Source organism: Parasteatoda tepidariorum, chromosome 4 (assembly GCF_982258835.1).
Source record: "Parasteatoda tepidariorum strain Cologne lab strain chromosome 4, Ptep-v5.0, whole genome shotgun sequence".
Lineage (NCBI taxonomy): Eukaryota > Metazoa > Arthropoda > Arachnida > Araneae > Theridiidae > Parasteatoda > Parasteatoda tepidariorum.
In genome coordinates, this window is record NC_141758.1 from 82981050 (window position 1) to 83004454 (window position 23405).

General features: G+C 30.2%; 1 pseudogene across 1 annotated transcript; it reads left to right on the forward strand.

The window, feature by feature from the left end:
• Positions 1-339: 339 nt before the first annotated feature.
• Positions 340-22344, forward strand: LOC107436856 (chymotrypsin B-like; annotated as a pseudogene). The gene is made up of 8 exons (XR_015433411.1): positions 340-396; positions 1872-2109; positions 9559-9686; positions 11573-11799; positions 13459-13582; positions 14660-14816; positions 17531-17649; positions 22068-22344. The product of XR_015433411.1 is annotated as a chymotrypsin B-like (transcript).
• The last annotated feature ends 1061 nt before the right edge of the window (positions 22345-23405 follow it).

The following is a 23405-nucleotide window of genomic DNA, read 5'->3' on the forward strand; positions in this document are numbered from 1 at the left end:
GTTGATGATTTTAGAAAATTTATTAACAATTGGATTGAATTGTTCCAGACCTCTAAGGTCAATAAACTCAAAAAATGATGAGAACTCTTGCCTCCATGAATCCTTGCAGATTGAACAAAACTCGCTCGCTGACCTGCAAATAGCATTTTCAGATTGTACAGGACAACAATGATTCCAAAAAATAATTTTAAAGACAGTGACAATCGTTGAATTTTACAAAATGTTGTAAGATAGGAACAAAGCGTCGCCCGCAGTTGCTACTGATTTTGTTTATGTGTTATTGAGATAATTTATAGGTTTAAATAATTACAAAGGGATTATCAGGCCTTGTCCACTAATATGTTCAGCGAAAAGCGTGGCTGGAGTGGGAATGACCTTGCTGTTCAAAGAATGGTTGTACTATGCAATACTTGGTGAACAAATACTTGGAAAATTTATTATCACAAGAGTCCATCGAGTGAGCCTTCCATCAATTATTCCACTACCTGTAATAAAAATCATAAGGTCATCTAATTATCATTGTACTGGACTTTGCCACAGATTTAACTTTTTAATCGATATTGAACAATAACAAATTGAAAATCTATTATTTTATTTTTTATATATTTCAAATTCAAAGACCTCTAACTTAGGAAGTAACATAGATACAAGCTTTATATTTGTCGCAAAATTTAAAATCTTGAACTGGTAAAAAAACAAGTAACAAATTTTTTATTGAGTAATACTTTAGAAAAAATTAGAAGAAAGAAAAAAAGAGGGAAAACTCTCAAAAATGTAACGATTTTTTCAAGATGGCTTCGTGCGTGGGCGGCAGTGGCAGGTAATTGGAAAATTCATATTTTTAATCACTGTGCCAACCCAGACAAAACATGAAAGAATTGAAAGTATTGTAAATTTTGTAATTAACCATGTATTTTCAAGATGATTTGACTGGATTAAATTATTTAAGTCAAACTTTAAAAGGGTGTGAAAAATATTAAAAAAATACTAAGAAATTCTATCTCAACATAATTATTCTAGTGTCCCTCAGAATTCCTTGTAAGAGTATGAGTGAAACATCTTTCAAAAATAGTCCATTTTAATAGCGAACTGAAAATTTCACATTTTAAGGATTGTTTTTTCTTAATGACCTGAATTGTATGATATGGCAAAATGCTGTGCAATGGTTCTATGATCTATAGATTACCCATAACTTTTTTCTGGAAGTTAACTATTTTTAGAGTCTAATTTATTAAACACCTGTAAGTTATTAAACACCTGTAATTGCTGGTTCAACTGAAACTGTCTTTAATTATAATAACTAATATTGTTGCGTGATAATTCTTGCCTGTAAGATGATTCAAATTTACAGCACTTATTTCGACTGGCATATGTTGATTAGTTTAAACTCAGGCTCTAGATTTAATTTCTACCGTTAGATAAATAATCCCAGGAAACTGAAGCTGTAAGATATTACTTAATTAAAAACTCTGTACGCTTCAAAAAATATATAAATAGTCAATAACAAACGACATGTTTCAAGCGTTCAAAAACAGGCGCTCATTTTTTTAAGACTTGCCAGACGTGAATTCTCATTCACGTCATGAAATGACGTCATGAAAAATTTTATCATTCATGAGAATGATAAAATTTTTCTCCATTTTCCGTTCGCAACTTTTCGTTCTAATTTTAATCACTTTTGCTTCTTTTCATTCACGTCAAGACTTGAAAACGGTCACCTGGTTGTGAGTGCTTGAAACATGTCGACTGTTATTTTCAATTTTTATACTTTTAAAGCGAATGAGTTTTTAATCAAGTTCTACCGAATTGTACAAACCATGTCTCAACAAGAAAAAAAAAGGAACAAATAAACTTTTATTTATTCTTTACAGAGGATAAAACTGAAATTTTTAGATTTCGATATTGACCCATCAAGGGGTTGCTCTCAAGACCAGCTCGCTGTGTACGGAAAAGACAAGAGATCTGTTATGGGTGTTTTCTGTGGTTATGAATTACCAAAGCCCATTCTTTCGAGTAGAGGGGAAAATGAGATACGACTTCAGTTCCAGACAGATTTCATGGGATCGGGAAGAGGTTTCAAGATTCAATACGAGTCGTCACCCTACTTCAGTAAGTTTTTAGTTTTAATAACATCTTACAACAAGCCAGAACTCAACTTAATTCAATGACGTTGGCATTTTAAACTTCATTTAAAAACTTGTATAAATGTAGTCATATGATTTAAAATACTCATCATAACTTCGTGTTAAGTCAGCAACAAAACAATTTTTTGTGTCACAATACAGCTTTTAAGCGTAACGTATTGTTACGAATTCGTAAATATGTATATAATTTCATGAATTTTTTGTTTTGACATGAGGCTAAATAACTTAGATGGACCCTAAATAAAGAGTTTAATTAGAAAATTTGCAAGAAAGTCACAGAATTCTAACGCAATTTAGAAGGAAAATAACGCCTAATGTATTTCTTATGGAAGACTCGGTTTGGCGGCATTTTTGCAGACTTGGCAATTTTACCGTCTTGACGGCACTTGGTTCCATTTTTGTCTAGAATAGCGTCGAAAATACCGGGGTTTATCGCCAATCTTGTACAAATAGGAGTGTGCCTCACAGAGAAGTAGAGTGCCGTAGTCTGCCCTAGACTGTAGTAGTACACTGACCTGAGTTAGTAAAGCCTGGGTGCCACACTAATATTTGAACTTATATTGAGAACTTGAAACAGCTGTGTTTTCTGGAATATTCTGCTAATAAGTTTTTGGAATCTTAAGGACTGTTTCATTCATCTAAAATGGAAACGAATCCCTATGTTCAGAACAGTAAAAAGAAATTTCGGCTACAAAAAAAATATTATTTTTTAATAACAGATAGGATCATGATTTATACTACCAATTAATTTAACACTTTAAACCAAAGATTGGGAATGTTTGACGTGTTCTTTTGAGCTGCTTTGTTTATTTTTCAAAATAATAATATTTTTATGTTAATTTCAGTCTAAATTTGTTTTAAATTGTTTTTAGCCCTTTTCTACAGCTTTATTAACGTGCGTGAAGTGATATTGGTTTTTCCTTGACTTTAGTACTTCAATTTGCAAATGCGCCAATCCAACATGGCGACATTCTTGCATTAGTGAAGCGAAGTACTTACGTTTTGACATTTCTTGTGGAAACTGGGGAGCAAGATGGCAGACTGTGAGGATGATGCGTTTTACTCCTCTCTTGAAACGTATTCTAATATTGTAGAAAATGCCCTTCTCTCTAAATGCAATATGAATCAACAATGCGTGAAGATGCTAGGAAAGCGTTGGGTGAGTTGAAATTTCTTGTTACAAGACAATTTGAGAAAATAAAGTCTGTTGTTTATCGTGAAGTTTGCAAAGAAAATGTTGCGAGTTATGTTCAAAAAAAGTTATACAGCGAAGTAGTGGCGTCGTCATCGGTTGTTAGTAAACAGAGTAAGGGGAATTCATCAAATTGTGCTCTTTTAATATCGGCTGAAAATTGTAAGTCGGAGGAAGTTAAGAAACTTTTTAAAGCACAGATAGACCCTAAAAAAGATAAAATAGGAATTAAGCAAGTTAAAAGTGTTTCTGAAGATAAAATTTTAGTTAATTGTGCTTCTGAAGCTGACAGAAATAAATTATTAACGAGCATTGAAACAAATTCGGAAATTTTGAAGCCAACTTTTCCTAAGCGAAAGAATCCTACGTTGTTAATTAAAAATGTACCAAATGATATAGAAAATTCACAAATATTAGAGATTATTCGTGAGCAGAACCCAGAAGTTTTTGATTCTGATGAACATTGGAACGAGTCAAGGATTCGTTTTGTTTTGAAAAAATTCCAACATGCTCGATCTGTTATTGTGGAGGTGCATCCAAAAGCTCGGAAAAATATGATTACCTTGGGATCTTTGAAAATTATGTGGAACATGTGTAGTGTTGAAGATTTCGTAGTTATTAATAGGTGTTTTTCATGCCTCGGCTATAATCATAGATCTATGGAATGCAGAAATAAGTTGTCTTGTTATTTTTGTGCCGGTGAGCATAGAAGTTCAGAGTGTAAAAATTGTGAAAATCAAGTTTGCGTAAACTGTATTAGATACAATAAAAAATTGAAAAGTGGAAGTAAAAAAGTGGATGTTAGACATAAGCCTTTTTCTCAAAGCTGCTCTTGTCATATTTTTATGAGGGATCAAATGACTTCTCGAATTGATTATGATGGTTAAGGTCTTTAAGAATAACATCAAGTTTGTACAATTAAACTTGCATAAGTCAAAGAAAGCTACTCAGCAGCTTATTTTAAATCTTGAATGTGATGATGTTGATGTTGCCCTTATTCAGGAGCCCTACTGTTTTAATGGCAAATTACTTGGCTTTCCTAATACTTACAGAATTTTTTATGATGAAAAATCAGACGTTATTAAGGCGGCTATCGTTGTTCGTAATAGAGCGATAACTGTTTTTTCTGTTTCAGAAAATTTTGATTATAATGCTGCACTAATTGATGTTTCGTATAGAGGACACAATTTTACTCTTTTTTCTTATTATTTCCAGCCTTCCGTTAATATTGATTTAGATCTTAGAAAGATAGAGCATATTTTTTCGAATAAAAGTCTAAATAGACTAATTTGGTGTATGGATGCCAACAGCAAGTCTGAGGTCTGGTTTAGCCCTATTACTGACTCCAGAGGTATTAGATTGAGCGAATTCTTTAGTGTTTGGAATTTGTTTTCGATAAATGAGGACTATGGACCTACTTTTAGTTCGAATCAGGGAACAAGTTATATTGATGTTACCGTTGTCGGAATGGAACTTCTTCAGCTGGTTGAGAAATGGTATATACCTGAGTATGATTCCCTGTCTGATCATAAAATGATTGCTTTTGAAATGAAAATCTCAAGACCTAACTATGATTTTACTATTTCTGAAACGAAAAACCTCTTTAATATTAAAAAAGCAAACTGGAAACTTTTTCATCTTCTCTGTTCTGATTCCATATTTAATATTTTAAATTCCATTGAAAATTGCGAACGAACAGATATGTTGGAGGTATACGTTCAAAATTTACAAAATTTAATTATTTCGGCGGCAGAAAAATCTATTCCTTTGAAAAAGAGTGGATCGCATCAAGTTCCTTGGTGGTCGGTAGAAATTTCTTGTATGCGGAAAAAATTAAATGCTGCTAGAAGAAGATATCAAAGGACTAGAAATTTCGTTTTAAGGGAGATTTATAGAAGCAGTTATCTTCGTATCAGGTCTGAGTATAACTTAAAACTTGAGCAAAGCAAACTAAATTCTTGGAAGGATTTTCTTGGGGATATTACTGTGCAAAATGTGTGGAATAAAATTTATACTTATGGAGTTAAGACCAACTTTGCTAAAAGGCTTGAAATCTCGGGTATTGAAGATTCCCCTGGTCATTTCACCTCTTCTTTTGAAGATACGATTGATGCTATATTGAAGAAATCGTTTCCTCGTGATTCTAAAATGCAGGACCATTTCAGTCATAAGCTCTTACGTGACGAGGCTGAATTGGATTATGACGCTAAAGATGATGTTCCCTTTTCTAGTGCGGAAGTTGATTGTGTAGTTGAAAATTTAAAAGTGAATAAAACTCCAGGATACGATAGAATTACGAATGAACTAATTAAAAATTTGCATGTTAGTTGTCCTTCTATACTGATGACCTTGTTTAATGTTTGTTTAAATCTTGGTATTTTTCCGAAGATCTGGAAAAGAGCGAAAGTTGTACCGATTCCAAAAAATTCTGAGCTATCAAGGTCACATATTGATAACTTTCGATGTATAAGTCTACTTCCTTGTTTAGGCAAATGTTTTGAAAAACTCTTCATAAATAGACTCAACTTTCATCTACGACAATCAAGCCTCTTAAGTGAGGATCAGTATGGTTTTACACCTCAGAAGTCGGCTGAAGATGCTCTGATCCGGCTTTGTAATATAGTTAGACAGGGTAAACATAAAAATTTTGTCACTTTTCTTGTTTCCTTAGACATTAGAGGAGCCTTCGATAATGCTTGGTGGCCTGGAATTCTGCACTTGCTTAGACAACTCAAAGTTCCTAAGAATATTTTTTACTTAATAAACAGTTTCTTGCACGGTCGCTCTGCTGATCTTACTCTGGGCAATATCACAAAAAACTTTGTTTTGGAAAAGGGTTGTCCTCAGTGGTCCGTTACGGGACCTTTTATTTGGAACCTTATTATGAATGACTTGCTCTGTGGTTTATCAGAATTTCAAAATAGTTATAAAATTGCATTTGCTGATGATCTACTTCTTATTGTTCAGTGCAAGAACTTTAATGATGCTTGTGTTCTTTCTCAGAATATCTTGGATTACGTTTTTGAATGGTCGAAACTTTATAAGCTGGAATTCAATCCTTTAAAATCTAAAGTTATGATGATACATAAAAAGTCGATACCGGATGGGGTTATTCAGTTGACTCTTGGGAATGAACCTATTGAAGAAGTAAAGCAAATAAAGTATTTGGGAGTTATTGTTGATAATAAACTGCAGTTTAAGCAGCACATATCCTATGTATCCAGTAAAAGTGAAAAACTTCTTCTTGCTTTATTGCGAATTTCAAAAAATACTTATGGGGTTAAAACAGATGTTCTTAAATTAATATATAATCAAGGTATTGTACCACTTATTTCATATGCTTCAGGATCTTGGGGAAACTCTTTGAGAAAGAAGATAAATATTAGAATCCTTAGAAGAACTCAAAGAAGAATTCTTCTACGAATTATTCGGGGATATAGAACTGTTAGTTATGATGCGGTCTTTGTTATCGCTGGTCTTCCGCCTATTGATTTAATTATCTTAAATAATCTTGAATTAAAGGAGAAGATAAAGGACAACGATTGTCTAACCCTGGACGGGAAGCTTCCTATTTCATGTTTGCCCCACCCAGCATGCAGGAAACCTGTTATAATTATTCCTTATGTAAATAATGTTTTTCAGGAATATAAAACTATCTGCTTTACGGATGGTAGTAAGCTTGATGGAAGGGTTGGTCTTGCTTTTGTAATTTATGAAAATGGAACAGAGAATGTTACTGCCAAGCACCGACTACATAATGAATGTACTGTTTTCCAGGCTGAACTTTTGTGTATAAACCTGGTTGTTAAGTGGATACAAAATTCTTTTAGTGAAAATCAAATTTTTAAATATCTCATTTGTACAGATTCTCTTTCTTCACTTTTTCTTTTGCGTGACACGACTTCTACTGAGAAGCTTGTGGTGGAAATTCACTCGATTTTGAACACTCTTGAAAACGTAACTATTCATTTTTCTTACGTTCGTGGCCATAGCGGTATTTTGGGCAATGAAAGAGCAGACCAATTGGCTAGGGAAGCTACGTGTGGTGAAATAGACTTAAGGGTGTCTGTTCCAGCTTCTCACTGGAAGCGCATCGCTAGAGATAAAATCATTGCGGACTGGAATGCAGAATTTCTTGCTTCGCCTCGGTCGCTCTGGACGAAAAGGTTCTTTCCATCCATTTTTCACCGTTTGCAATGTAAATTCTTTGCAACTGATTTTAAATTGACCCAAATTTTAACAAACCATGGAAATTTTAAAAGATATTTATTTCGTTTCCATCTGCAGACCAGTGGAATTTGTGCTTGCGGTGATGCTGATGAATATGCTGAACATATTCTTCTTCACTGTAGTCTCCATGTGAGTGCCCGAATGAATTTAAAGACTGATTTGAGACGTCTTTCAATTTGTTGGCCACCTGTCTTATCAGAACTGGTCAAAAGTATTGAAAGTCTTGCGGCCTTGCGGAATTTTGTTTTTAGTGTAAATTTGTAAATTTTTCTCCTTTTGTTTTTTACTTACAACTGTAAGCCTCATGCTATACTTTGTGGTGCATGAGGAGTTTTAAGTCGTTTAAATTAATAAAAAAAAAACCAAAGATTGGGTTATATTTGTATTCAAGAATTTCTTTCACTGTTCAGAGCTGAAAGATGTGACGCACTTTGACATTTTCCACTGAAGTTAAAACAAACAAAATGCTTGTTATAGAAATATACATAAACTAGTGGGCTGCGCCCCCTGCTCGCTAGCGCTCGCCAACCCCCGAAAATTGCTACGCAATGTTATATATGGTTTGCTTCGCAAACCAAGCTCGCTTCGCTCGCTACTAACTAAGGTACATTGCAAATGCACAAAATTCTAAGAATTCAAAACAATCATTCAAATCCATATAACAACTTTTTTTTCTAAAAAAAATTACATCTTTTTAGTAAATACTGAGTCCTTAAAATAAATTTGAATTCAAATAAATGACATGTAATTCGTTAAATCTATTAGAAATGTGCAATAGTATAAAATCTTAAGATAAAATTTCTAAAACTGATATCTCTTTAAAAAGGTTAAAATTTCGGTTATAATTAAATCTATTAAAAATTGAAATAAGTAAATTGCAATGGAAAAACCTGCATAAACAAATAAATTCTAGTAAAACAAATAAATTCGTGAAAAAAAAATTGTTAAATAAATTCGTGAAAATTGTCAAATAAATTCGTAATACATAAATTCGTGAAAAAAAAACGCTTTCGACAAAAAACTAAAATACAGATTTATCGACAAAGACTTCTGCCTAGCTTATGCTCTCCCTGGTTATTTCAGTTTCCGTTTTTAAAAGCGCTGTATGTTGAGCCATCTTAGCTAGATTTGGCATGTGACATTTTTACCGGCAATCATTGGTCTATTTTCTAGCGTTGCCATTCGGGGAGTTGTAATGAGGCTTTTTTTCATCGCCGTGTAAGAGAAATATATATATAGATATTTATTGATATCATTTTGTTAAACAGTTTTTAAAAGGCATCAGACGTAAATATAGTTTATAGTTGTAACAAAATCTCATTATCATTATGATTCATTATGAGATCAATTTAACGTCTGATAGACTATCGACTGACACGGACAAAAAATAATAAAAAATATTTTTAAAAAATGTTATCGCCTTGTTACGATCACTGGTTACCCATTAGTAAAATGCTTTTTTTTTCTCTTCTGAATTGACTCCGATAGACGAAGCAACATTTCAAATCATGAGTTGCTAAAACTCTTTCAATTGATGTTTGTCCCCTTGTCGTTGGATTGATTTTCAAATCCTGCCTATACACGTGTTTCAAGACGTCACAAAATACTTTTTCTGCTTCAGTATTCATATTTATATTAAAATCACCATCAAGACAGTCATTATAAGTTAATAATACGAAGAATATAAATGTACTTGCTGGTGAAAATTGAAAGAAAAAAAAAGAATTCTAAAAAACTTATAAAACAGCAGCGGTCGTCATAGCAACGCATGCAATGACGAGGCATGCGCACTGCTTACTATAACTCTTAAACACAGTTGAAAAGTGTGATGACGTCCAAATAAGGTGAGCACGCCATCAAATCCAAAACAGCACCCATTTTGCCAATGGGTAATAAAAAAATCTGAAGAATATATAAAAACAATACTCATTTGTCTTACTTTCATATTTATTCGTTATATTTTTTTATTATATTATTTCGTTTATTTTTCAGCAAGTTTGTGTGAAGCTGGTCAGACGCAATGTCTGAACAGGAATTGTTTCACCAAAGATCAGAAATGCAATGGCGTCGATGACTGTGGCGATGGAACTGACGAAGAAGATTGCGGTGAGGATAAATTTGCTTATTTTTCTAGTGTTCGCCGACGTATTTTATCCATTCCAGCTCAAGTATTATACCAGCAAGTACCAGCGCACTATTAAGAAACATCGATATATCATACTAATTATGGAGGTAAAGCAGAAACAAAGAAAAAACTTATAAAAACTGTTTCATGCGCCATGTGACTTTCGGTATATTTTAAACAACTATAACACAAATATATAAGTTTAGTGGAAAAACAGAGAGGCATAGCTTTTTTCTGGTACAATAACATCAATCAGTTGTTCTTAAAATATTCTTTGTCTTCGTCTGCTTCATCTGATTTCTCGAGGTACTCTGCTAGAATTTATTCTGGGAAATTAAGTCATTCGTTTTCAACTATAGGATGCAAGATATTCTGACAGTATATTCAATTTTACATTCACACGCCATTCTTTTCACGTCGACGAAGCAATACAAAATATCTCTTTTCCTCGATAATTACAATAAAAGACACCAAACACAGTATGCATTCTCTGAACTCTTGTTAGTACGCAGAATTCTCACAAAAGTTTTATTCAAATGTAATATAAACTAGCATAACTGGTCTTTACTAATTTTTGTACTTTAATTTTGAGTATACACTTTTTATACAAGTAACTATAGTTGATTTTTAAATTTTGAGGTTTATATGTGTGTTACCATGAAAGTGCAGGAGTTCTAACGAATAAATTAGCAATATATAAACAGGCAATCTACAAGTATATATCCCACGCATTTCAAGCATTCTATAGTTACCTGCCTACAGATAATTAACGATTATAATCTCCAGCCTAGCTAATATTTGACGGCTAGGTAGGAATGTTTAATGATTTTACCCTTTGTCTTAATGCAAAAATTCAAACTAAAACAGTAAAAAATATAATAATATGCAAAATCCCAAGCCAAAAACCTTTTATGTTAGTTAATGTGTTTAATTTAGTCAAAAAGGACAAGAGGAACAAATTGACTTTAGTATCGAATAATTGGTTCAAACATGGTTACATTTCGTTAATACTTCCATGAAAATGGTATGGGGAATACAATTAACAGAAATATTGAAATGTTCTCTTCGTAATATTGAAATGCTCCCTCGGAAGCTTTGGTCTATTTAGAAAAGAAAGGATAAGCTAATCCCTATTTTCTGGATACCTTTTCACTCATCATGAGCTTTTAAGATAGACTTGAACATTGTTTCCACACGTCTCTATTCAAAAGCTTCCGACCAATTAAGAGCTTGAGCACAACACGTAGGCTCATCTTACCTCAATCAGTGTCCCTGTATCTATCGAGGTGTACCAGTTATACGGACGGGCAATAATCTGTGATTTATAAAAATAAAAGACAAAATTTACAACGAAGAAGTGAAACTGAAATTAGCTAACAGATTTAACAAAGAGCTATCGACCAGATATATCAAAAAAGTTACCATGCTCATAATCATCGTTTTAGTAATAATTTCATTCCTTTTCTATTGTTCAATGAAACTTGGAAAAAATGACTTCATTATTTACTGGATAACATGCACATAAATATTGAATTATGTTATAGTGACTCATGTTTTGTGCTCATTGCTGAACTATGTTTCCACACTTCTCTATTTTCAAAAATTCCAAACCAACTAGCAGCTTTAACACAATGTTTGTAAACATCGTATATTTTCCAGTTCTGAAAGAAAAGTTACCAGTTAAAAGTCTTTTACAACATTTTTTCGGTAATAAGTTCATTACTTTCTATGGTTTGACGAAACTTGAAGAAAAATTATCTTCTCTACAAATCTGTGTGCAAGTATTATTTTCTCGATTACTTGCACACAAATATGTTTCATGTTTTATACCCATTGGCATTGTTTTGGCAATAATCTTTTTAGGTTTTCCTTATGTATGAGACGCAGCCTCAGAAGTGCGGATTTCAAGCAATCGAGCCAAACACTATTTTCAACAATCAATCGGTGGAGGGAGATGACAGGATGGTAGGAGGAGAGCCTGTTGTTCCTAATAGCTGGCCGTAGCAAGTATCTCTGCAAGACACATTCAGTGAACCGAATGGACACTTTTGCGGTGGTACACTCATAAATGCTCAATGGGTTCTCACTGCTGCCCACTGCGTAACTGGGTAAGCGATTTAATAAGAATCTGAGATGCCATTCGTTTTATTTAACTTTCTATGCTTAACAGTTAAGATGGAAATTCTTATATTTAAAATGGTTGCGTAATAATCCTAAATTGTAAAAATCAGTAAACTAAAGTACATTTATAAGAATAATCATATTGTACCTATAAATAAAAAGAAGCATAGTGATTTATCCATTTATTGCTTATTTTTTTGTCCCCTTTTTTTTGACTCGTTACTTTTTATGTTGAATATATATACATACATACATACATATATATATATATATATATATATATATATATATATATATATATATATATATATATATATATATATATATATATATATATATATATATATATATATATATATATATATATATATATATATATATATATATATATATATATATATATATATATATATATATATATATATATATATATATATATATATATATATATATATATATATATATATATATATATATACATATATATATATATATATATATATATATATATATATATATATATATATATATATATATATATATATATATATATATATATATATATATATATATATATATATATATATATATATATATATATATATATATATATATACAATAAATATCGTTATCAGCTCATACGATTATGTCCAGAAACAGTCCCGCAATGGACTGATCGTTAAGACACGACTCCCAGCAGATCACCGAAGTCAAGCATAACTGGCTACGGTCAGTGTGTGGGTGGGTGAACCCTTGGATCAGTCTGCGTAGGGACCGAGGGTGTGCGCAGGTCGTTGCAGCAGGTCGTCGCGTGCAGGTCGTTGGGCCACCGAAGCAGGGGTGCCATCCCCTCTGCAGAGGATCAAAATTGCAATGGCTTGTCTCCGGATCATCCTCAGGGATGTTTCCCAGACCGTCGCCAGTAGCCCATTGAGCAGCTCTATTGCGACGTAAAGTGACTACAACAACAACAACAATATCCAGAAACATTTATTATATTTAATTTCTTTTTAAATAAAATTCTTTTTTTAATAAAAATTCTTTTTTAAATAATTTTTTTAAATAAAATTCTTAAATATTTTTAAAGCATTTTATTTTTATAATTTTTCTTCTCTTTTTACAAATGTTTCGTATATTTTTTCTATGTTTTCTCTATATTTTAAACTTATTTTAATTTTATATACTTGCAGTTTATGGGAGTAATATATCGTTGTTACATAATTTTTGAATATTATTTGTATTTTTGTTGTTACCTATCGAATCCCACACAGGGCATGTTGTGTGAATGTCCTCGGTGTTGTGTGATGTATGAATGTGTCCCACCCTTGAAATGGGTATGTGTAGCAGTTTGGCGTTGCAAATGTTTTTCACTTCCGTGACTTAGAAAACTCTATGACACAGGGTAACGCTTAATGAGCAATACTTCTGTCATCTTCCATGGTAGATCAAGAGATTTCTCTCCTGCTGTTGCAAAAAAATACTAGTTTTTTCAAAATAAGGACCACTTTACATATTGAATACTAAATAAATAAATAAACAAAAGGTTTTATTTAAATAGAAGTTTAGTGAATTTTAACTATTTTTAAATTTTAGATTTAGATGCAAGTCTGTTTTCTTCTCACAAACATGTGTCCCTTTACTTTCAGTTATCCTTATCCGGGCGACATCAGGATTCATGTGGGTGCTCACGGTAAATTTCGAAAAACTCAATATGAACAGATAAGAAGGAGTAAAAAAGTAATCTCGTATCCAAATTTAGAAGAAGATGAGGTAAGCATTTCCCCTTCATTTCGTTAAACAAATGATATTATAAAAAAAATATATTAGCTCTAGATTGCCTAAGGAAGTCATTTTGACTGCTTTTAATTTCAATTAGAAAAACAATGATGTACATGATGACACAATTTGTTTAGAATTTTGAACAACATATAATTTTTTTATTGTTAATATTTACTAATAACTTGTTATATAACTGTAAATAACGTAAAAAATATTAAAAATTAATTTTGAACAAATTTCCTTTACACATTTTTTATCCCTTTACAATCCAGTGATTTTGACTGCTTTTGGGCAATATAGGTACATCTTTCTAGTGTTAATTTGATGCTAACAATAGAAGTTTAAGCTGGACCGCAACATTAGATAACTCTCTTGCAAAGGGTTCAATTGCCTTTTGTAAACTCGTGAAAGATGCAAAGATAAAATTTTTTGAATGGTAGACAAGCTAGTTCAATGATGAACATACAAAGCTAGTTATTTTCATAGAAAAGTAAAATGTCGATATTGTAATTTAACAATCATTAAAATCAAGAAAAGGATTTTATTGATTTAGTATTTCTAAAAGTAGAAACAAGCTGCAGTTCAATTTCCTCGTATCGGCAATGGCAATCGGGCTGTACGAGTGTTAAGCAATAGCTGTGTTGGGGGGAGCCAACACCACCTAGAAGAGAGAAGGCAAACCGATGGATCAATTTAGTAGTCTGACATAACGAACAAAAACTGCACAGTGGGGACAAATAAAAAAGATGTCACAATGTCTGTACTACTGAACATCACAGTGGAGGAAATTAGAAAGATGTTACAACGTTCGAACTACTAAATGATCGGATGTTTCGTTTATGGTAACTCGTTCGAAGGCTTTCTTTCTTCAGGTAGAGAAGAACTTTGTAGAGAGTGGTGAATTTATTAATATTGTCATAGTGACCTCTCAGCCTATATTATCTGTAAATGATCCAAAAACCCTTTTAATGATTAAGATTTTTTAATATATATATATATGTAATGTAAAGCATATATTTGAAGAAAAGGAAAAAAAAATATTTAACATCATGTACTTGAAACTTTTAGATCTGGAGGTTTACCATGACTCATGATCTCTCTCTCATCAAACTGAATGCTCCCGTAAAATTCAGTGCAGGAGTTCAACCAGCATGTTTGCCAGATCTTGATTGGAAGGCTGATCCTGGCTGGCACTGTTATGTCACAGGATGGGGTGAAACTCGAGGTATGGAGAAACTGATGAAGAACGAATTTTTAAAGACATAGCTTTATATATAAATATATATATATATACTGAGAGTGAACAACATAACAGAAACATTTCTATTCTAATATATATTTTCATATTTATCGAGAAAAATTTATTTTTTTAAAATTTCAGAAGTATACAGATCATGGTTTTCTCTCATACATCAAAGGGAAGTTTAAAGCTTTTAAAGGTTTTATGAACCAACAGTAAATTCAAGCGGAAAATAATGATTTTGGACACCCGACATCAAAAAAGCAGTCATAGATTTGTAACTTAAACAATCATCTTAGCTATTATATGAAATAACTACGCAAAATTTCGTAAGCATAGCTTAAATATTTATGGAGGTATAGACATTTCTATAAAAAAAAATTTTTTTTTTGTCTGACTCATTTTTGCTATAACATGGAAAATATTCAAAAAAATAAACAAATTATTTAGAGCAATTAAAAATTATAATAATAATTTTTGCTTTAAAATTTGAGAAAATTTCGTTTAAAACTGCTGAAGATGAGCAATTAAAGTTTGTTTTTAAACTGCGCATGAGTGGGAAAAATTCAAATTTTGCTGTTCTTAATTGTATAATGAATTGTATTTGGTAACTAATAAAAATAATCCAACTTGAATATCTTAAAAATTTAAAAAGTTTCAAGCTATTTTCTAAGTAACTTTTTCACTTTTTTAAAAGGATTGCTCATAATGACATGGGTTTTTCACCGATTTCATTTTGTACTATTAAATAAAATTTATTAAAAAGGATACCGGCATTGTTACGAATCATAAAAGTTTCTTTTTTTGGCATGTTTTCCTTTCTTATTAAATCACATTTTGGTGTATGAGTGTTTCTCGTAAGGTATTATCATTTACTATTACATTCTTTCTAATGATGTGAAATAATATTTTTGAACAACCCTTTATCATTTGGAGCTTTTTTCTTATAAGAAAGAGAAGGAAAATTGCTATGAAAATTGCTTGAAACTTTTTAAATTTATAAGATATTCAAATTGGAATTTTCTCTTTAGTTGTCAAATACAATTCACTACAAAATTAAGAGGAATTTGATTTTTAATTTTTCCCGCGCATGCGCAGTATTAAAGAACTACTTTAATTATTTATATTTCGCTCAGTTTTAAGCGAATGTTTCTCAAATTTCGAAACAAGAATTTTGTAATTAATTTTAAATTGATATTGAAATTTTCTTTAAAAATATAGCATTTTAAAGATATAGCAAAAAAACGTAAGGCAGAAAAAATAATTTTTCATAAAAATGTCCATATTTTCAAAACTATTTAAGATAGATATACTCTTGCATATAATAGCCAAAATAATAATTATTACAAGTTACAAATTTATGACTGCGTTTTTTGTCATAGGGTGTTCAAAAACATTTCCGTTCGTAATTTATTGTAGGGCCCTCAAACCTCTAAGCTGTTTAAACTATATCTAAATACTTCTGAAGTTATAAAATGATTCCTTTAGTATTTTAGTATTTTAGTATATATATATATATATGTATATATATATATATATATATATATATATATATATATATATATATATATATATATATATATATATATATATATATATATATATATATATATATATATATATATATATATATATATATATATATATATATATATATATATATATATATATATATATATATATATATATTAAAACATAAAATTTAGTTTGAATTGTAAATTAAAAGGAAAATAAAGTTTGAATTAATTTTACTGCTGATATTATTAAGCTAGAACCATATTAGTATTTAAATTATTACATTTATTTATTATTCATGAGAAAATTGTAATTTTTTTAGTGAAGAGTACCTTTGTCATTTCGATACCTTAACTAGTTTTGTATTTTCCTTATTATGAGTATTCTTTTTATTTATTGTAATTGATATCAGAAATTTTGATTGGATTGCTAAAAGTGGAACCATTTTTTTTAGTATTTGGATATTTAAAATTTTTGTACATTACTGTAACATTAAGGGGAAATTGGGTGAATCTAGAATCATAATAGATTTATTTTTTTATGATATTGTTTTGTTCTATTAACAGCAATTTTTCTAACCTCTTTGACTGTTAGGTAAATTTCTTCTGATAATAAGAAATTAAGTGAATTTGCCGACTTGGACGATTATCTCTAGAACTACTGGACCAATTTTAATGAAATTTGATCCGTACATACATCGATACAATACAAAACAACTCACCATTCAACAATTGTAATACATGCGCACGATCGTGCGCAACACTTGTTAGAGTCGGATAGTATGAAATTGCCACGGGACAATTCAGGCCAATTGCCACATGAAATGATAAGCTGCCGTATTTCAAGTATGAAATCAAGCTGCAAGGTCTGTATATCTGTAAGAGGGAACCATACCCCTTATTAACTCATTTTTCTTGTTTATTCTACAACCGCTGTTTCATACCTTCCAACTACAACGAGTGTTAAGCACGATCATGCGTGTGTATTACAATTGTTGAATGGTTATTTGTTTTGAATTGTAACAATGTATTTACACATCAAATTTCATAAAAATCGATCCTGTAGTTCTTGAGATAATCGACCAAGTCTGCAAATTCTCTTAATTTTTTGCACCAGTCTACTTCTGACATAAATGGAAAATAAAATATATTTCAAAAACCATTCCATTATTTCTTCTCTTATAGGATCTGGTGGATCGGATGAACTGAAACAGCAAGAGCAAATTGTGCAGTCTATTCGTCAATGTGCTTTTAACGAACGCACACAAATTTGCGTGCAACAAAGGAACCAATCACCATGCCATGTACGCATATATTTTACATCTATTTTAATCATTATCATTGGTTTGGGGTTACGTCTGTTGAGGTTCTTAGATCGATATCCGCATGAACAATTTTTTTCAAAAATATTAAAGATTATAGAGAATCTAATCTGGAGCATTTCGAACTGTCGACCTACTCAACTTCATGAGAACCCTTGTCGTCTAGATCCAGAGTCTGGCAAAATAACCAATTGATTTTAATCACTGTTATATTTGATGAAACAGAATTTACAGAGTTAATCTGTTGCAGAATCTTCATCAATTTAAATCTCACTGTTACTAGAACAGTGTCTTAAATATACAGTATTTATTAGTAAAACTAGGATTTGGTATACAACAGTCATTAGCAAAATAAGGCTTACGTATGTAGCAGTTATTAGTAAAACTAGGCTTGAGTATGTCGCAGTAATTAGTAAAATCAGGCTTATATATTTTATAGTTATTGGTAAAATTAGGCTTAAGGTTACAGAAGAATTAGTCCAATAGGATAGAAAAAGGAGAGCAATAAAATTTTGCTAAAAATGCATTAATTTATTTAGACTTTCTTAAAAAATTTTAAATGACTGGAATAATGGAATAAATGAAAGTTTAATAATGTAATAGGTCCCGTTACAGTAAATAAGAGTTTTCAAAAATTAAGAATTTCTTTTTAAATCTTTCTTGTTTTTTAAGTCTTTTTTTTTTATAGAAAATTTTGAATTTTTGAAAGTCATCGCTTGTCTTCGCTTATATATTTGCAGATTTTGTTAAACCAAAAGAACACCAAATTTTTTTAAACCTAAAACAAATGGTAATTAAATTAAACATAATTTTTCTGTTTCTATTATCAGTAACATTTTCGACTTTTCTTTTAATCTGAGAGGAAAAACATTCTTCAGGTACTGTAATAATTTTATTTTTTTACATCCGAGATGAAAGTTAATCTGCAGAGGTTTTAATAATCTGCAGGGACTGGTGCCTTGCTGGAGGATTTCTGCTACCGGGATTACATGTAACAGTTATTACATGTTATCAAGATTAAATGTAATTGTAATTGCATCTAATTGTAAATCAGTATTCTTGTGTTGGTAGAATTATTACTTATCAACATTAACTATTATAAAAAAATTATGACTATTTGTCGACACGATTACAAGTAATCAAAATTACTTTTAATAATTAATTCATACAAATTAATTGCAATCAACTTCAATGCGTCAAATTCGGTCTAGATTTTTGTAACATTTACAGATTACAGATGTTCTTCTTCTTCGTATTAAGATCATCTTAATTGAAGAATTATTAATTTAGAGTATCTTTAGCATTGATTATAAGGCATTTATCGTGTTTGTGACTAAATATAATTTATGCGTTCAGCCAGAAGATAAATTTTGATTTTTGAAGAGTGTTGTTAAGTGAAAACGGGGATTAACAGGACGGAAAGTAGATAAGTAACCTAAGTTCAAAGCCTAGCGGTGGCAAGTTGATATGAATTCTGTTATCTGCAATCACCGACCACAGTGCTGTCGCAAAATATCTTCGGTGGTTGATGGATCATGGTTATGAATCACCTAGTCGTTCGGTTAACCGCTGTTTTACTCTTCATGCAACGTAAATGTGGGTTAGTTCAAATAAAAAGTACACCGTGAAGGCTAGTTTATTTTAATTCTTGATGTAGGAGTACCCTAGTTTTCTGGGTAGGGTACAAAATTACGAGGCTGCAGAAATGAACATTGATAGTCGTAGAGTCAGAATTGGATCGGCTGTTCAACCCCGGTTATAAAATAAAATATTTCGGACAAGCTGCTGCTTGTTTCGACAAAAATATATATAAGTTCTTATTAAATAATTTTTTTTCAGTACAGTGCAAAATTTAAATCAAATGGAATAAATAATTCTTGAAAAAATTCAAAATTGCGATATTTCAATTTTTTTCACCCCCGAACTATTCACAAAATTTGCAATTTAATAAACGAAAGTAGGGGAGAGTCGGGTAGCCCCGCCCACAGTCAATTTCATATGTATAGAATATTTTTTCAAGTTAAGGGGCCATCGGACATTAATTGTTGTATTAAAAAAAGATTATTTTCAAAGTTTCAAGTATTTATGCAGCTGTTAACATGGTAAACAATAGTTTTGAAAATATGTTGAATACAGTAGTCATGAAATTAAGAAAAATTGGTTGAATGTTTCGATTAAACTTCATTTTAATACTAAAAAAATAATTTTTTCTATACATACAGCATTAACGTATGTAGTCTTAAGTTTAATTTGCACAAAGAAAGAAGTTTGTATGTAAAAAATTGTTCGAGTAATTGCAGATTTACAAAACAATTGGATTTCGGGTAGCCCCGCTCACATGAATGTCGGGTATCACCGCCCAATTTTATTTCGTCGATAAATGTACGGTTGCAAAGATTATTAATTTATTGCTTCAAATTTGAATGTTATATGCATTTTTAACAACAAATAAATGTTTTAATATTATATGAAGCATAAATGTATATATTTAAAAATAAAAAATTTAATATTTCTAAAATTTTAATTGATATATCCAAATTAGTTTTAATTTCAAGAAATCATAAATATTATGATAAGCTATTTGCTTACTTATTTGTTTTCACTTATTTGGGAACTAATCAATCTACAGAAGCATTTGAATGCAATCAAAATACAAAGTGAATTTGTAATTCTATAAGAAGTTTTTTATATTAAGTTTATAAGAAGAGATCAACCAAATAAGTTTATATTGAAAAACAACTATTGTTATTAATTATTGTTACTTAAATTAAATTATTTTCGTTAAATATTTAATATAAATATATATTAATATTATAATATATTAATATGCATTAATAATGATAAAAAGCATGACATTTGTTGTTATTAAATGATAGAATTCACTAAAAGTATATAAATATGTAATAAATAAAACAATTTTGAGATAAAAATGATAAATGAGGTTTATCTATTGTCAATACATTGGTCATTCTCATTTACACCTGAAAAATTAGCCAAAAAACACAATTTTTGTAACTGGGCGGGGCTACCCGACACATTTTGAAAAGAGCTGAAAAACATGTTTTTTTAAATTTCTATTTTTTTTAAGTTTAACTATTCTTTTTTCGGTTTATTCTTCTTGCATTATTTAATTAGATGATAAAACAATAGAAACATACAAAAATGTTGATTATTACTCAGTATTATACAGAAATATAAGCAGTACTCCTTAAGTGAGCGGGGCTACCCGACTCTCCCCTACGTATTTTTACAAAATATAAAAATGAGAATTTTCTTACATTTTGGTTTTTATTGTTATAAAAAAATTAAAAAACTGAACAAATTAACACGTAAATTAAAATATTAATATAAATTGATCCATGATTTACACTTAAAATGGTGTATAGTATTGCGCCATTCATCTTTTAAGAAATTTGCTGTAAAGATAAGGTTTACTTCTCCCTCCTATGAAGAAGTGAATTCTTCCTCCACAGGTGGATTATTTCGCAAATTATTGAAAATACGTAGATATAAATTTAATGTTCTAAATGGTTCATGGAAACAAGTTGTAAGCAGGGGTTGAAATATATATTTTTAAAAAAAAGTGTGATTTTATGTATTATAGTTTCTATATAGTATTGGCATAAATGTAATACCATCACGGTATGGCACACTTATATTATATTTTTCTTCATGACATTTTATAAAGTAAAAATTTCTTGGAACTGCCGATTGCGCAGCCAGAGGGTGATGGGTGTTGAACCTTCAAGATCAACGGCATGAGAGTGGCGTTTGCGTCACCGATGGCGATGTCTGAGACAAAATAGTGCCCATTGATCTGAAGCTGGAGGGACTTGAAGCTCAGTTCTTTAAAATGAAAGCTCGGTGCCCCGCAACCATTAAGAGGACGTTACACCATGGGAGAAACTTTTCATCCCGAATTTTCTCTCACCTTTATAAGCAATTTTAAAGTATAGGAAGATTTTGTTCAAGCAGATCTAGAGTAAGCAGTTAAGTTTCATACGCTGAAAAAGCAATTTTCAAAACATCAAAATGAAAACAAATTATGAAAACAAAACTTAGGATTACGCAATAAAGCAGTTCAATAATTTGTTTGCAATTTGTTGTTTTGAATTTTTTTTTCAGTAATTGAAACTTCATGGCCTACTGTAGGCCTGCCTGAACTCGCTTTCTTATACTTTGAATTTTAAATTGGAACAGAATTCGTGAGGACAAGTTTCTCTTGCTGTGTAGATTCGTCTTAAGCATTCGAGGCCCCATACACATTCTTTTATTAAAAATGATATTAGGAGTAACGGGTAAAATCTCATTGATTTTCATAAAAATTATAAATCAGTCAGGACAGAAAAATATTGTTTTATTAAACATTTCAATTTAAAGTCAAAGATTATATTTCTTAGGGTGACAGCGGTGGCCCATTGCACTGCAGATTTAGAGATAAGTGGTTTGTTTTTGGAGCTGCCAACGCTGTGAAAAAATCAGACCTAGATACTCTCTGCGTAGGACCTGGAACTAGAACTGTCTATGCAAGTACAGCTGACAAAGCTGAATGGATAAAAACCATCATTAATAAATACAGTTAAATTTACTTCTTAATATAGTTATGAAAATCGACTTCTATCGAAATATCAGAATTATAGTCATAATTTATTTGGCAAAATAAAAAATTCCTATAAGAACAAAGCATTTATTTTTTTAAAAAAATGTATTTAACATGACAATACAATGTGACGTAAAGAGAAATAAGTGATATCTAACTTCACTTAATAAATTACATAAAATTTAGTGTGTTATAACTCCAAATATACTAAAACTAATAATAAAAAACAACTAATATCGAAATACCTGGATTAACGAACAATCAATTATTTTAAATAAACGTAAACGTTTCAGCATATAGCTGTTTCAATGAATGAAAACAATTATAATTTTTATTGTTATGAAATTCATCTACTATTTCATTATTCAATTTCCATTACAATAAAGATTTATGTACAATGTTAAAATAATCTACTAAGTCTTTGTGTTCAAAAGTATTTGTTCAGATTCTGATTTTATTTTAATTATATTTTAATGAATACTAGAAAAAAATTTAATGTAACAACTGACAATGGATGTAATATTAAATATTATAAATAATATGTAGCCATGTATTTTATAACAATTAGAGCAGCACTATGACTTGGCATAATGTTATTAATCATGCATGCAGCTAATATTTGACCTCATTCTGGTTACAAACGTTGTATACATATATATATAACGTATACATATATATATATATATATATATATATATATATATATATATATATATATATATATATATATATATATATATATATATATATATATATATATATATATATATATATATATATATATATATATATATATATATATATATATATATATATATATATATATATATATATATATATATATATATATATATATATATATATATATATATATATATCATAATGAATAAATACAAAAAAAACGGGAAAAAAATCTGAAAAAGAAGACAAAAAAATTTTTAAAAAATCCGGAAAATAAAAAAAGAGTTCTTTCTAATATTGTATCAATATAGCCAAAGCAAAATATATCAATACAATAGTGTGAGGAGCACTAACACAATAAGTAAAAATATCACGTAAAAACATAAAATAAAATATAAAGAAAAAACAGAATAAAGCATGAAATGAAATCTATAAAGCAAGTAGCGAATTCAAATGA